Consider the following 13,168-nt stretch of genomic DNA (forward strand, 5'->3'; position numbering starts at 1 on the left):
GAAGGTTGAACTCTTTTTTTTTTTTTTTTTCTTTTTCGAGATAGGGTTTCTCTGTGTAGCCCTGGCTGTCCTGGAACTCTCTCTGTAGACCAGGCTGGCCTTGAACTCAGAAATTCACCTGCCTTTGCCTCCCAAGTGCTGGGATTAAAGGCATGCGCCACCCCTGCCCAGCTGGGAGGTTGAACTCTTATTAAAGTAAGTTATGGAAAATATACGCCAACAGGGTACTGAGCTACCACACTTAAAAGTGCCTCTTCTATGAAGGCAACCCCAAGATGCTACCCTTCTGCGGAGGAATGGAAGGTGTGGTCTGGGTAGATCCAGATCAAATCTCCCCATCATAGAATTTTCCCTTGCCTTAGAAACGGAGCCCTGGAAATGGTTCTTCCTTGAAACATCCAAGGCAAGAACAGACTAAGAGGATAGAGAATGAGTTCTTTAAAATGCAATATGTAGACTCTTTTTGCTCTTGTTTCTAGGATGCTATAGATAGAATACCATTTGGGGAGGTGTTATTGAATGTGGCATCGAGAGGGATGACGTGTTGCTTTTTAAATATATATATATATATAGTGTGGTGCACACAAGGGGAGATACACACACACCACACACACATTCAGCTTACGTGAATCCTTTTGACTTCGTAGGTCTTTCTCAGTAATAATTCCTTGAGGGGCTAGGAGTGTGTATCTCAGTGGTTAGAGCACTTGCCTAGCATGCAGCAGGCCTGGGATTCAATCCACAGTAACACACAGGATCGTGGGACAGGTACTCATGGGACAGATGCCCGAGAGACAAGGATTAAAAGAGCACACAGCTCCCCAGAACCTGTCCCATGATACTGTGTGAGATTCTAGATTTCCTTTTCTGTAGACATTACTTATAGAAAACAAATATGGCTCATTTTAATTTATGAGATTTCAGTCTATATTCAGTGCAAACCTTGCATTTCATCATTTCATCATGTCTTGTCTTTCAGGCTCAACATTAAACATTTCCTTAAGGAAAAAAAAAACCACGTTTCTCTCTCATGATATATATCATATATACCATATATGATATATATATATGGAAGCCCCCAAACACACATACACACATACACTGGGAAACAAAAATATAACTGGATTAGAATCGAAGGAAAAGCCAAGTGAAAATCAGTCATTTGGCCTCTTATGGTGCAGCAGGATGAAAACTTTGAGGCAGGGAAGGAGTGTGTCTGAGAAGCGATTCATATATGTGGTGTGTGTGTGTGCGTATACATATATATATACATATATATGTGTATATATATATATATATATGTATTCACATTTATTGTATTAGAAAAATTTATGTAGAGGGCTGGAGAGATGGCTCAGCAGGTAAGAGCACTGACTGCTCTTCTGAAGGTCCTGAGTTCAAATCCCAGTAACCACATGGTGGCTCACAACCATCCATAATGAGATCTGATGCCCTCTTCTGGTGTGTCTGAAGACAGCTACAGTGTACTTACATATAATAAATAAATCTTTAGGCTGGAGCAAGAAGAAAAATAGAAGTTATAATAATAATAATAATAATAATAATAAATTTTTTAAAAGGGAAAAAATGTCTATAAGCCACACAGTGGCTGGAACACCCATACGCTGAGCAGGCCTGATCATACCATAACCCTTTAGACATTATATGCAAACATATGTGCATTACACTGGAGAAAGAACTTAATGTACAACTTGACCTGGACATTGGATAGTCCTCCCTCTGTCTTCATAGCCAATGCACAACCCCTTAGATGCTGTCCAAACAACTCTGTGGAAGAGACTCAATAGTAAACCAACAGAAGATACTTAGGTCCAAAAGAGTCCTTTAGGACAGAGAACGGAAACAAGCTCAGCCAAAAACCATTCTCCCAAAAGCTGAAACTGGCACACCTGCATCCCAGAACCACAGACAACCCACTCACAGCTCTACAGTAAATAGGCTCTTTTTCAGGGTAAGGGAACCCCCCCCCCAAAAAAAAATGTCCTGCCAGACCTAGTAACAGTCCTTTGGAGACACTTGATGCTGCTTCTTGGGAAATGGAACATGTGGTTGGACATGCTAAAGCTAGTGTGTCAAAGTATGGCTGATGCCTGGAGGGAGGTTTACTGCACTCCTCAGGTCTGGATGGACAGTATGGAAGGCCCTTGGGAAGCTGTATGTTGGCTAGCTGACCCCTTGTGATCCAGGAACTCCCCCGGGGCAATGGGCTCTCCAATAAGCCTCCCAGTGACTCTATCAGTCTAACAAAGATGGAAAGCAGGATCAACATGACCCCCAGCACATAGAAGTTCAGCATGGACTTCATGGCGACGGTGCCCAGCTCCTTTGCAGGGATGTAGAGCTTCTTTCTACTGCTAAATCCTCAGGAGGAAGAGTCGGGAGATGGCTGCTCACAGGAATAAGGAAGAAGGTTGGCTGAGTAGCAACGTGGAAGCTCCACACAGGCACTCGAGAGTACTGATTCTAAGAGCCACCTTTTACCTAACTACAGTGAACAGTAATGAGTAAAATAACAGCCAGTTGACTTGACCATCGCTCAAGAGATGGTTTTCCATGCGACTTCTAATCTGCTGACGTGGAAGGTTTGCCCTGTGCATGAGGGAACATGTCCAAGACTTCCCACAATACTGCTCAGGACTAACTGTGAACATTTCTACATCATCAAAGAACAAAGCAAGGCTCATAGGTTGATTTACTTCACCCAGTGAACATTTATCGAGCATCTACTGTGTCATAGGCACTTGATATCAGTGAGCAAATTCTGTACCTGAAGCTTCTGCATCTCGTTGCCTGTGGACGCTGCTCACAGAAAACAAACACTGCTCATTTTAATTGGTGAGATTTCAGTCCACTGAAAGCATGGCTGTCTCTGAAGATTCTCTACCCACTGGAGAAAACAGGAAATACTGTTATCTTGAATGCTGAAGCGAGACACTTCAGTGCAAAGCAGTATCAGGACAACAGAAGGCTGTGGGTAGTTTTTCAACTTCGAGTGAAAATCTCATCTTTAATATGTACTCATATGCAGCTTTTGAAAAATGAGACCAAGGCATAGAATATACAAGTGATTAGTTGTAGAAAGATGAATTACAGAACAAGATGGCATTTGCAAGGGGGAGCTTCTGAAGGAGGTATAATCTGCACACCCTGTGCCAAGGTCCTGCAAGCCAGGCTTCCGATGGCAGAGTACACCCAAAACCATGGAACCATTACAAATAGTCTGGGCATCCCATTTTGTCCCAGAAGATTTGCCGGCAAGTCCACCCTTCACCTAATTCCAATGTTCTCTGAAGCCATGCACCTTCTAGGAAGGTGTCTGTCTGTTCCTTAGTCCTCTGTGCCCGTATCCGACGAGCACAGTTGTACAAGGACAACCTTTTCCCATTTCTTCCACAATGGCCACCTTTGTCCTCGGAGCTGTCTCTGCCTTAAGAAGTTTTTCTTCCTTTTTAACCTGGATTTCTAAAGTCTTTACAGAGAGAGAAGAAATGTTTACCACATTCCCTGGATAGAAGTGTTTGTGTGTGTGTGTGTGTGTGTGTGTGTGTGTGTGTGTGTGTGTGTGTGTGTTACATAAAATCAGAACTAAATCAGAGTTGGAGATGATTGGTTTTGTCCATCCCCTGTCTGTTCTTGTAAGAAATCTATTGATAGTGGGATGCTAAGAATGGAAAGTTGTCTTTGCCTCTCAACTGTGAGTCAAGACCTTAGGCGAGCTGACAAAGCCCCCCAGCACGGAGCCTGCTGGCAAACACTGGCTACATACTCTGCCACAGAGCTGAGTCATTGTGCCTTCTAAAAATGGACAAACCATAGTTGCCATCATAACCCATGTTTTATCAACTATAAAAGAAAATCCTTATGTTCTTGTCTAATGTTTAAAGATAGGATTTTAGTCAGATGTTGCTAAATGATATGCTGTGAAACTTTAAGTCCTGTCTAAACTAGAATCACTTCTGTTTTTTAACAATTTGGTCATTTGTTCACCTGTAGCCATTTTCCTTGGAGACTGGTGACACCCAGGATTCAACTTTGAAACTGAGGATTTTATTGCTGGTGTGTATTGGCTCACACCTGCAATTCTATCCCTGAGGAAGCTAAGGCAGGAAGATTGCTTGAGGATAACTCAAGGCCAGCCTGGGCTACATAGTGATTCAAGATCACCCAGGGCTACCAAAGAAAAGGAGGGAGGGAGATAGAGGAAGGGATGAGAGAAGGAAGGGATAAAAATGATGAATACTGAGTTGAGTTTCAGCACTTTGCTTCAGGCCTCCCAAGTGACTGGGACTCTCAGCCAGGTCTAGGTGGCCCCAGGGGACTGGCTTTGTCTATTTCCCCCATGAAGTCAGGGGAAAGACTCTTCTATCTACCCTGTTGCTCCAAACCACCTCTCCTTTATATGTCTCCTTCTTTTCTCTCCATCTTGGCCTCTGACTGTGTTTAGCTGAGGACCTGAAGTCGCACTCCAGGTTTGCTTTATGGACTTTCACTTAGAGGACAGACCTTAGAGGTCTCTCTAAGGTTCCCCTGAACCCACCTCCAGATATGAGACCTGTTTCAAAAGCCCAGTCTTTTCACTCTAGGCTCACAGCCAACGGGCAACAGGCCTTAGAGCGAACGCCTCATGTCCATCCTCATGATAACACTGACTGTCCTGACATAGAGACTTAGGTCTGGCGAGCTTAGAGACTGAGTTAGTGGAGCAGTAAACCATGGGTATCTCCTGAGCCACTCCGCTTTCTTGATCACTTCCTATATCACACATACATCACATGTTCACTAAGTGAGCTTTTAAATATAATGACGACAGATCATTTATAGCCTTGTCACTGGAAGCTCAAGTTTAATGGGCTATGACAGTGTTATATAGAGTATTTGTATACTTTGTACTTCCTTGCACTAAAGATTGGCTATTACACCCTTTGAGAATATTAGCCTATCTGAAAACACAGAAGGTAACTGACAAATAGCATTAGAAGCAAGGTAAAATTTCATACTGACATAAGGTGAAATTACCCATAAACAACTATATCCGATTTTAGGGACACGTAACATTGTGTGTGTGTGTGTGTGTGTGTGTGTGTGTGTGTGTGTGTGTGTGTGTTTGTGTGTGTGTGTATTGTGTGTGTGTGTGTTTCTGCATGCTGACTGTATGTTTTTTGAGAGAAGACAGTGTTTTGCTATGCACCCCGGTCTGTCTTGGCTCCTAGTGACCCTGCCTCAGATTACCAAGTGTTGTGACTACAGGCATGTGCCACAACGCCTGGCTAGTGACTGGTTTTGAAAGAGAGGACCAGATCCAGAGACTTTGATGAAAACCAAGTTAATGACTAGGACAAGATGATGGCTCTTCACTTTAGCAAGGGCTCAGAAAGGCAGGAAGGTTTAAAAAAAAACACGAAAAACATCTAGCCATCTAGCATGGTCCATCACTGAGGGACATCAGGACAAGAACTGGAGGTCAGAGCTGATGCAAAGGCCATGGAAAGGTACCAATCTGGCTTTCTTATAGCACCTTAGACCACCAGCCAAGGGATAGCACCACCCACAGTGGGCTAATTAAGAAAATGCCCTACAGGCTTGCCTATAACCCATCTTGTGAAGATCTTTCCTTTCCCTTCCTTTCCTTTCCTTTCCTTTCCTTTCCTTTCCTTTCCTTTCCTTTCCTTTCCTTTCCTTTCCTTTCCTTTCCTTTCCTTTTCTTTTCTTTTCTTTTCTTTTCTTTTCTTTTCTTTTCTTTCTTTTTTCCCGAGACAGGGTTTCTCTGTGTAGCCCTGGCTGTCCTGGAACTCACTCTGTAGACCAGGCTGACCTCGAACTCAGAAATCCGCCTGCCTCTGCCTCCCGAGTGCTGGGATTAAAGATGTGCACCACCAACGACCAGCTGTAAAGACATTTTCTTAACTAAGGTTCTTAATTAGGTCATCATTCTCAGATGACTTTAGCTTGTGTCAAGTTGACATAAAGCTATTTCTTTGACTGTTACAAGGAGACTGTCTCAACAGCCCCTGACCCTGCAAAGAAAAAACAAAAAAAAGCTCGTCTAGTGTTTCTAGTTCAACATCTACTTTCCTTCCCAGATGCCTTAACGCGTCCTACCCTGCCTTTCCCTGGAAAGTATACCTGGGTCTCATCTACTGCCTCTTTACTGGGACCAGCAGCCACAGTTCTTCTTATTCTTTATTTCTGCCTTCATTCACTAAATACAATCGTAGTAATAGGAAATTTCTCACAGCTGTGGCTACTGGACCCTGCACCCCAAGCCATGGTTTCTACATGCAGTCATGGTCTCTGCATCCACAGCTACAGTGAAATCAGTTTTTCTCTGTATGTCCTCAGAAGGTCTTCGTTGCGATGGCAGCTCCCCAGGAATGTTGCCCATATGTATGATGGTATTAAGAAACATATAGAATTCTATTTTAGGTGACGGGAAATATGGAGATATGAACACTCGATACTCTTGCAAGAGGACTGGAGTTTTGTTCCAAGCCACATAGGACTGCTCACTACTATTTGCATCTCCAACTCCATGGGATCTAACAAACACCGTCTTCTTGAGCACCTGAATTTGTGCATGCACACATACCTGTGTATGCGCGAGCGTACACACACTCACACACTCACACACTCACACACACACACAAGAGAGGAGATAATTCCTGAAAAAGAAAACCCTACCAGTTTATATACCTGTAATCTCAGCACTTGAGAGGTAGAAGGTTCACAGCAAATTCAAGATTAGCCTGGGCTACATGAGACCCTACCTCAGAAAAACTAAACAGTAACAGTGAAAGCCCTAGCATTATCCAGGACGCAGATGGACACAGGAGTCTCTATGCTAACTGTAACAAGGGGGACACATAAAGACAGCAATAGAAGAGTGGAGATAGAGAGCTGTAAGTCAGAAGACACAACGGTATAGAGTGAAACAATTAAGGATCTCCCATTGCACGAAGCCTTCAGCTAACAGTGCACTGTGTTTCAGATGTTAACTAAATGGGAGTAGACAGTCCTTCCACATAGAGAAAATGGGTGACTGTGTTAGGTGACAGATCTGTTCTCGTGCTCCATTACGGCAATCACTTTGCTATATATGTATGCATCTTCTAGCATGTTTTATACCTTAAACATAAAAGATACATTTTAAGTTACTATTCCTCTCTATTTTAAAGTCAGCATTTCTGTCCTTGAACTCATGGTGAGTTATATTGTTAGAGGGAAGGAGAAGGAGTGAGGAAGAGGAAGAAAGGACAGGCAAAGAAAGAGAAAATAGAGAGGAAGGGGGTGTATATATCTAGTAGGCACAGTAGGTGGCTGGCTGCCAGGCATGAGAGATTCATAGCCTGGCTCTTTCCCAAATGTTTATGGCTTGATGGTTCCATGATTGATGGACTCCAAACCTTTTTTTTTTTCCTGAGACAGGAGCTCGTGTCTGTCTCAGGACTAGGATTCCAGGCATGCGTCATCAGGCTTCACTTCTTCTTAACTAAACAAAGATTGACCGTTGTTGTTCAGGAATAATTCCCCAAACCTGTAAAACACAGGCGTCTCTAACCCAGGGGAGCCCTGCAACCGCTGGGATCCTTATTTCCCTGCTCCTGTGGTGTTTGCTTGCGGGCGCGTTCCTAGTTGGGTGTGGCTGAGAATACGTCGTTAGATATAAATACCCTTTATAAGGAACATTGAACGGACTTCCAACTGGTGATCAATTCTGGGGAATTTCCAAGATGGTATTTATAGCTTTTGCTAATGCCCTGGGCTCCAGTCCATTCTGAAGTATTCCAAGGAGGGACTCCCCCCACCCTCCCGATCTCCATCAGCCACTGCAACCTCCCCTACTCTTTCCCTTGGAATCCTGTCTTACTCTGCACTTCCTTCCTCTCCAGATCTACAGTGATGAGGTAACTCTCTTGCAGGTGGGGCAGTCAGCTACAGTTCTTGATCTAATCAACTCCTCCAAACCCTTCATTTCCCAACAAGGTCTCAGCACTTGAGGGGGAAAGACCTTCCTGACCTGGAGTTTGAGAGGAGCTGAATTAGCAAAAAGAGAAGTCTTTCGGTACAGACAGGTGTGTTTCTTATCCGTGACACTTTCTAAAGGTTTATTATTTTTATTTTATGAGTGTGAGTGTTTTGTTGGTGGGCATGCTGCCTGCATGCCTGATGACTGAGGAGGTCAGAAGTGGGGTGCTGGATCCCCTGGAACTTGAGTTAAAGATAGCTGTGTGTGACCACATGAACCCAGGTCCTCTGTAAGAGCAGCAAGTGCTCTGAACTGCTGAGCCATTCCTCCAGCCCAGCTTTTGGTGGTGTTTTCTGTTGTTTTGAGATGGGGTCCTATTGTCCTAGAACTCCTCTATGTAGCCCACACTGCCATCGAAATCACAATAATCGTCCTGCCTCAGCCATCTAAATGCTGGGATAACAGGCTTCCTCCACCATACCCAAATACAAGTCATTCTATTTATTTATTTATTTATTTATTTATTTATTTATTTATTTATTTTAAGAGACATGGTTCTGTATATCCTAGGCTGGCTTGGAAAAGATTCTGTAGCCAAGAGTGACTTGAACTTCCAGCCGATACCTTCCAAGTGCTGGGATTACAGGCATATGCCATAGTGGAGGGCTGCTTTTACGTGGTGCTAGGAACTGAACCCAGGTTCCCATGCCTGCGCAGCAAGCACTACCAATCGAGCAGCATCCCATCCCTAGAACTCATCATTTGAAATGCCAATTCTGTTCTACAACAGATGCCTCAGTCAGTACACAGAAACCCTTCTTGTACCTTTCTGTCTCACGCCACCCATCAGTCTCCTTTTCCTCCTTTGCTGGCCTGTCTAGGTGAACACTAAGTTGATGTTGTTGCTGTTAATTCCTAAGCTCTCTGAAAGAACACTGTAGTCCTCCTGTAAGCATCCACTCAAAGGCTCCTTAAGAAGGTTCTTGACTAAATGGTCCTTCAGTTGAATAGTTTCCACTGTTTTTGGAAGATACTTATGCTGGGAGTTGGGGGGAACAGAGAGAGAGGGAAGAAGAGAGAGGGGGGAAGGGAAGGGAGAGGGAAAGAAGAGGGAGAGGAAGAGGGAGAGAGAGGGGAGAGGGGGAGGGAGGGGAAGGGGAGAGGAGAGGGGGAGGGAGGGGGAGGGGAGGGGGAGGGGAGGGAGAGGGGGAGGGGAGGGAGAGGGAGAGGGAGAAGAAGGCCAGCCTGGCTGTATATTTGATTGCATTACATTGGGTCAAGGAAGGTGTTCTTGAAAACACAACTGAGAGCTACACAAGACCTAGCAGATGCAAATGTAGGCACACAAGAGCATTTTGGTCAAAGGCAAGAACAAACTCTGAGATGCTGAGGAAGAAAGGAGCCTCCATGTATGTAAATTACAAGGGGAAAAAAGGGAAGGATGGCTACTAAGACTTATGAGGTTCCAACATTGTAGTAACTCCATCTGGGCTGAACAGGCATCCTCTGTGAGGACCGAGAGATGAAAGGGTTAATAATGGAGATGGAGGACCCCCCCCCCCAGGAAGAGGCTCCTAGAGTGGACAGAGATGCTGCTGCTGAAGAGCACATCTGGGTGCAACTGCAGAGTTGTGTGGAGTCAATGGACTTGGTGGATGTTGATTTATTTATTAAGCATTCATTTTATCTATGGTGTATGTACATGTGTGCCTGTGGATGTGTGTCCTGTAGGATGCTGAGCATCTTCCTCAATCACTCTCCACCTTATTTATTTTCTGAGAACAATCCTTTCACTGAACCTGAGGTTCACCTATTCAGCTAAAGTAACTGGCTCCAGATATCTGTCTCTGGTTCTCTAGTACTTGGGATTAGAGCTGTGTCCAGCTTTTATTTGGGTGTTAGAGATTTGAACTCAAATCCTCACAATTACGCAGCAGTCCATTTACCATCTCCCCAGCCCCTGGGTATATGCTGAGGAAGGACTTGCTGGTTGATTAGATTAGAGAGGTCACGGGGAGAGTGGCAGTCAGGAAGTACTCCAGACTCTGGTCTGAGTGCATAGGTGATAGAGAACCTTTGGCTGCTAGGATTGTTTGTGGCAAGGCAAGATGGTGACGTCAGAGTCTACAGCTTCAATTGGAAATACTTGGGAGCACGCCCATGGAGATGCCAGTAGGCCATTAGGAAGATGTATCCAGAGCTCAGGAAAGGGTCTAGGTGAGGATCACTCACACAAACGAACTTGACAGTGAGGACAAATGTAGAACTATCCCACTGGTACTAAGTAAACAGAATATGAGGACAGGGTATAAAGGAGAGGAGGCAGTGACTGTAGCCGACCAGGGTGCCCTGAGCCTTCGAGTTTGTAGTGAGATGAATTTGCTGTGACTGACCCAGGTCACAGTGGGCTGAACAGCAGACATAAGTGCGTGAGATGGGAAGAGAACTTTTTCTACCAAGAGTCCCTGCCATGCTAAGACAGAGCATGGAACCACTGAACGAGATCACAAAGAGACACTCGGGAACTGACCTGGAAGGTCTCCAAGCTGGACATGAGTTTGAAGCTAATCTCTGACGATGATTGAAAGCAAGCAAATTTAGCTCCTCCAATCTTTACCTTTGGCCTCACCTTAAGAGAAAACCAGAGAAAAATTAAAAGGTTGCCAAATCATTTATCACTGTGCCAATCACAACTCTGAGCAATGCTTTCGCAAGCCAGACTTATTTTCTGATGTTGTATCTTGCGTTCTTTGATCTGGGGACCAGGAAAAGCAAACAGAGAAACTTTTCTAATAGAAATGACAGGCAGAAAACATGTTTATGGGGCTGGTAACATAGCTCAGTGGGTAAATATAGCTGCCACCAAACCTGGCAATCTGAGTGTGGTCCCCAGACCTCATAAGCTGGAAGAAGAGAACCAACACCCCAAAGTTGTTCTCTGAACTCCACATGCATACACACAAAATAAAAAATCATGTAATTCTGGAAAAAAAATCTAAAGAAAGCATGGTTATGGGTTGGAGCCATAGCCACTTGGTAAACAGCCAAGCATGCCTGATGCCCAGGTTCCACGCCCAGCACTACGTAAACCGGGTGTGGCGGTGCTTGCCTGTAATTCCAGCACTCAGGCAGTGGGGGCAGGGAGATCAAAGGCCCAGAGTCATCTTTGGCTGCACAGCAATTTTGAGATCGGCCTGGGCTACAAGAGACCCTGTCTCAAACAAAACAAAGCCAGGCTAGTGAGAGCCCCTCATCTTGTGATTGTGAACATGGTCTGTAAATTTGCCGACCTGTCTCTGTGTGTTTGAGGCAAGAAATTGGACCCCATCATGACAAGGTTCACACAAGAACACAAGGCAGAGAAAGTGTTGATGTCATTAAGGGAAAATGCCACTGATGGGATAAAAAGATTGAAAAGTAATCCTACACAAGATTCAAAAACCATAATTGGGGCATCGGTGCCTTTATTTACGAAGCTGTGCTTCCCAGCTGCTTGGCAAGGCTGTCCAGGTTGTACACCACACACTTACAGGAGCACAAAAAGTTCTGTCAGTGTGGGGGCCTCCTGATGGCCGTTCCCTACAGGGGCAGAACACCTGGCTGAGATGCAGATGTGAAAAACATCCAAGGAGAATAGCCCTCCCTGCCAAGCAAAGTGCATCTTTTCCACCCCTTATTAGTTCTCCCTAACCTCATATGATGCATAGTTGAATGCTCAGTTGTGGTGTTAGAAGGCCGTGTGAAAGTATCTTTGACTCTGGTTTCTGTACTTTAAGAAGTGAAGCATACAGGCTTGGGCCATCTGATTCATCAAAGCCACATCTGGGTCACTAACTATGATGAACGCAAACTTAGAGCACAGCTTACATCTTCCTCAAAGCAAGCTGGAGAGAGAAAGAGAAAGAAAGGAAGAGAGAGAGAGAGAGAGAAGAGAGAAGGGAGAGAGAGAAGAGAGATGATAGGTAGGTAGGTAGGTAGGTAGGTAGATAGATAGATAGATAGATAGATAGATAGATAGATAGATAGATAGATTGATAGATAGATAGGTAGAGGCAGAGGCAGAACACTTGCTACCTAACATAGATTCAGGCTTGAGCTTGCCAAAGGGACAGCCCATGTCTGAGTGATACTAGATAGAAAAAAAAAGTGGTCTTTATTGAAGATGTTTGTGGAGCAGGAGGCAGCCATTTGAATGTCCCCAGTACCACCTTCCAAGGCTTTCAGAAAATAAGGATGAAATTAGCGGCTCAGTTCAGAAGCCCAGCACTTCCTATGAGCTCCACTAAGGCTTTCTGATACTCTGGTGTTTGGACACAGACCTCAGACCCTGATCCCCATGGTGGTTTTCTTTCATCTGGAGAACAGAGTATTCATTCTAGTCTTGGGTCCCATTGTGCTCAGCAGCTACTTTTTGGAATCAGTCTCTATCAACTTCATTAAATCCTGAACTGAGAAACTGGCATGTGAGTGTGTATGCGCACTCCACACACACAGTCTCATTCTCTCTCTCTCCCTTCCTCTCTCCCTCTCCCCCTCCCTCCCTCTCCCCCTCCCTCCCTTCCTCTCTCCCTCTCCCCCTCCCTCCCTCTCTCCCTCCCTTCCTCCCTCCCTCCCTCCTTCCCTCCCTCTCTCCCTCCCTTCCTCCCTCCCTCTCTTCTCCCCCTCCCCCTCCCTCTCCCTCTTCCATTTCTTTCTCTGCTTCTGAGGCTTACAGGCTTAGGACTATGAAAGACTTCAGAATGAAGCCAAAAAGAGACAAGAAAAGATAAGGATTCATTCCAAACTATAGATGGACCCTCCAATTTGTCGTTTTAGCTCTTGGGAACCCGAGGAGGGAGGATTACCGTTATGGCAACTGTGGGACTTTCTCTATAAAGCAAAGCAATCCTATTGATTCTCACTGAACTTGAGCCTGCAGGAAAGTATCCTGTGAACTGTGTTACAGACACAAGAGGGCAGTGTGTGCTAACCAGTCACCACTGTGGCTCAGGCTTTTCACTCTTCCTGGAATGTCTGGCTGCCCTCCCAGACCTAACAGGAATTGATAAAGAGCTTTTGGGACAGGCGTGGCTAGCCCCCTAGTCTAGTCACTGAGGCACAGTGTGAAGTCAGCATGTAGAGACGGCTTACCAGGAATGGGGAGGAATGTGGACACTCAGATCCAGCCCAGGAGTCATCACTGAG

Source organism: Mus caroli, unplaced genomic scaffold (genome assembly GCF_978045245.1).
Source record: "Mus caroli unplaced genomic scaffold, Mus_caroli_1 scaffold_1, whole genome shotgun sequence".
NCBI classification, from domain to species: Eukaryota; Metazoa; Chordata; class Mammalia; order Rodentia; family Muridae; genus Mus; species Mus caroli.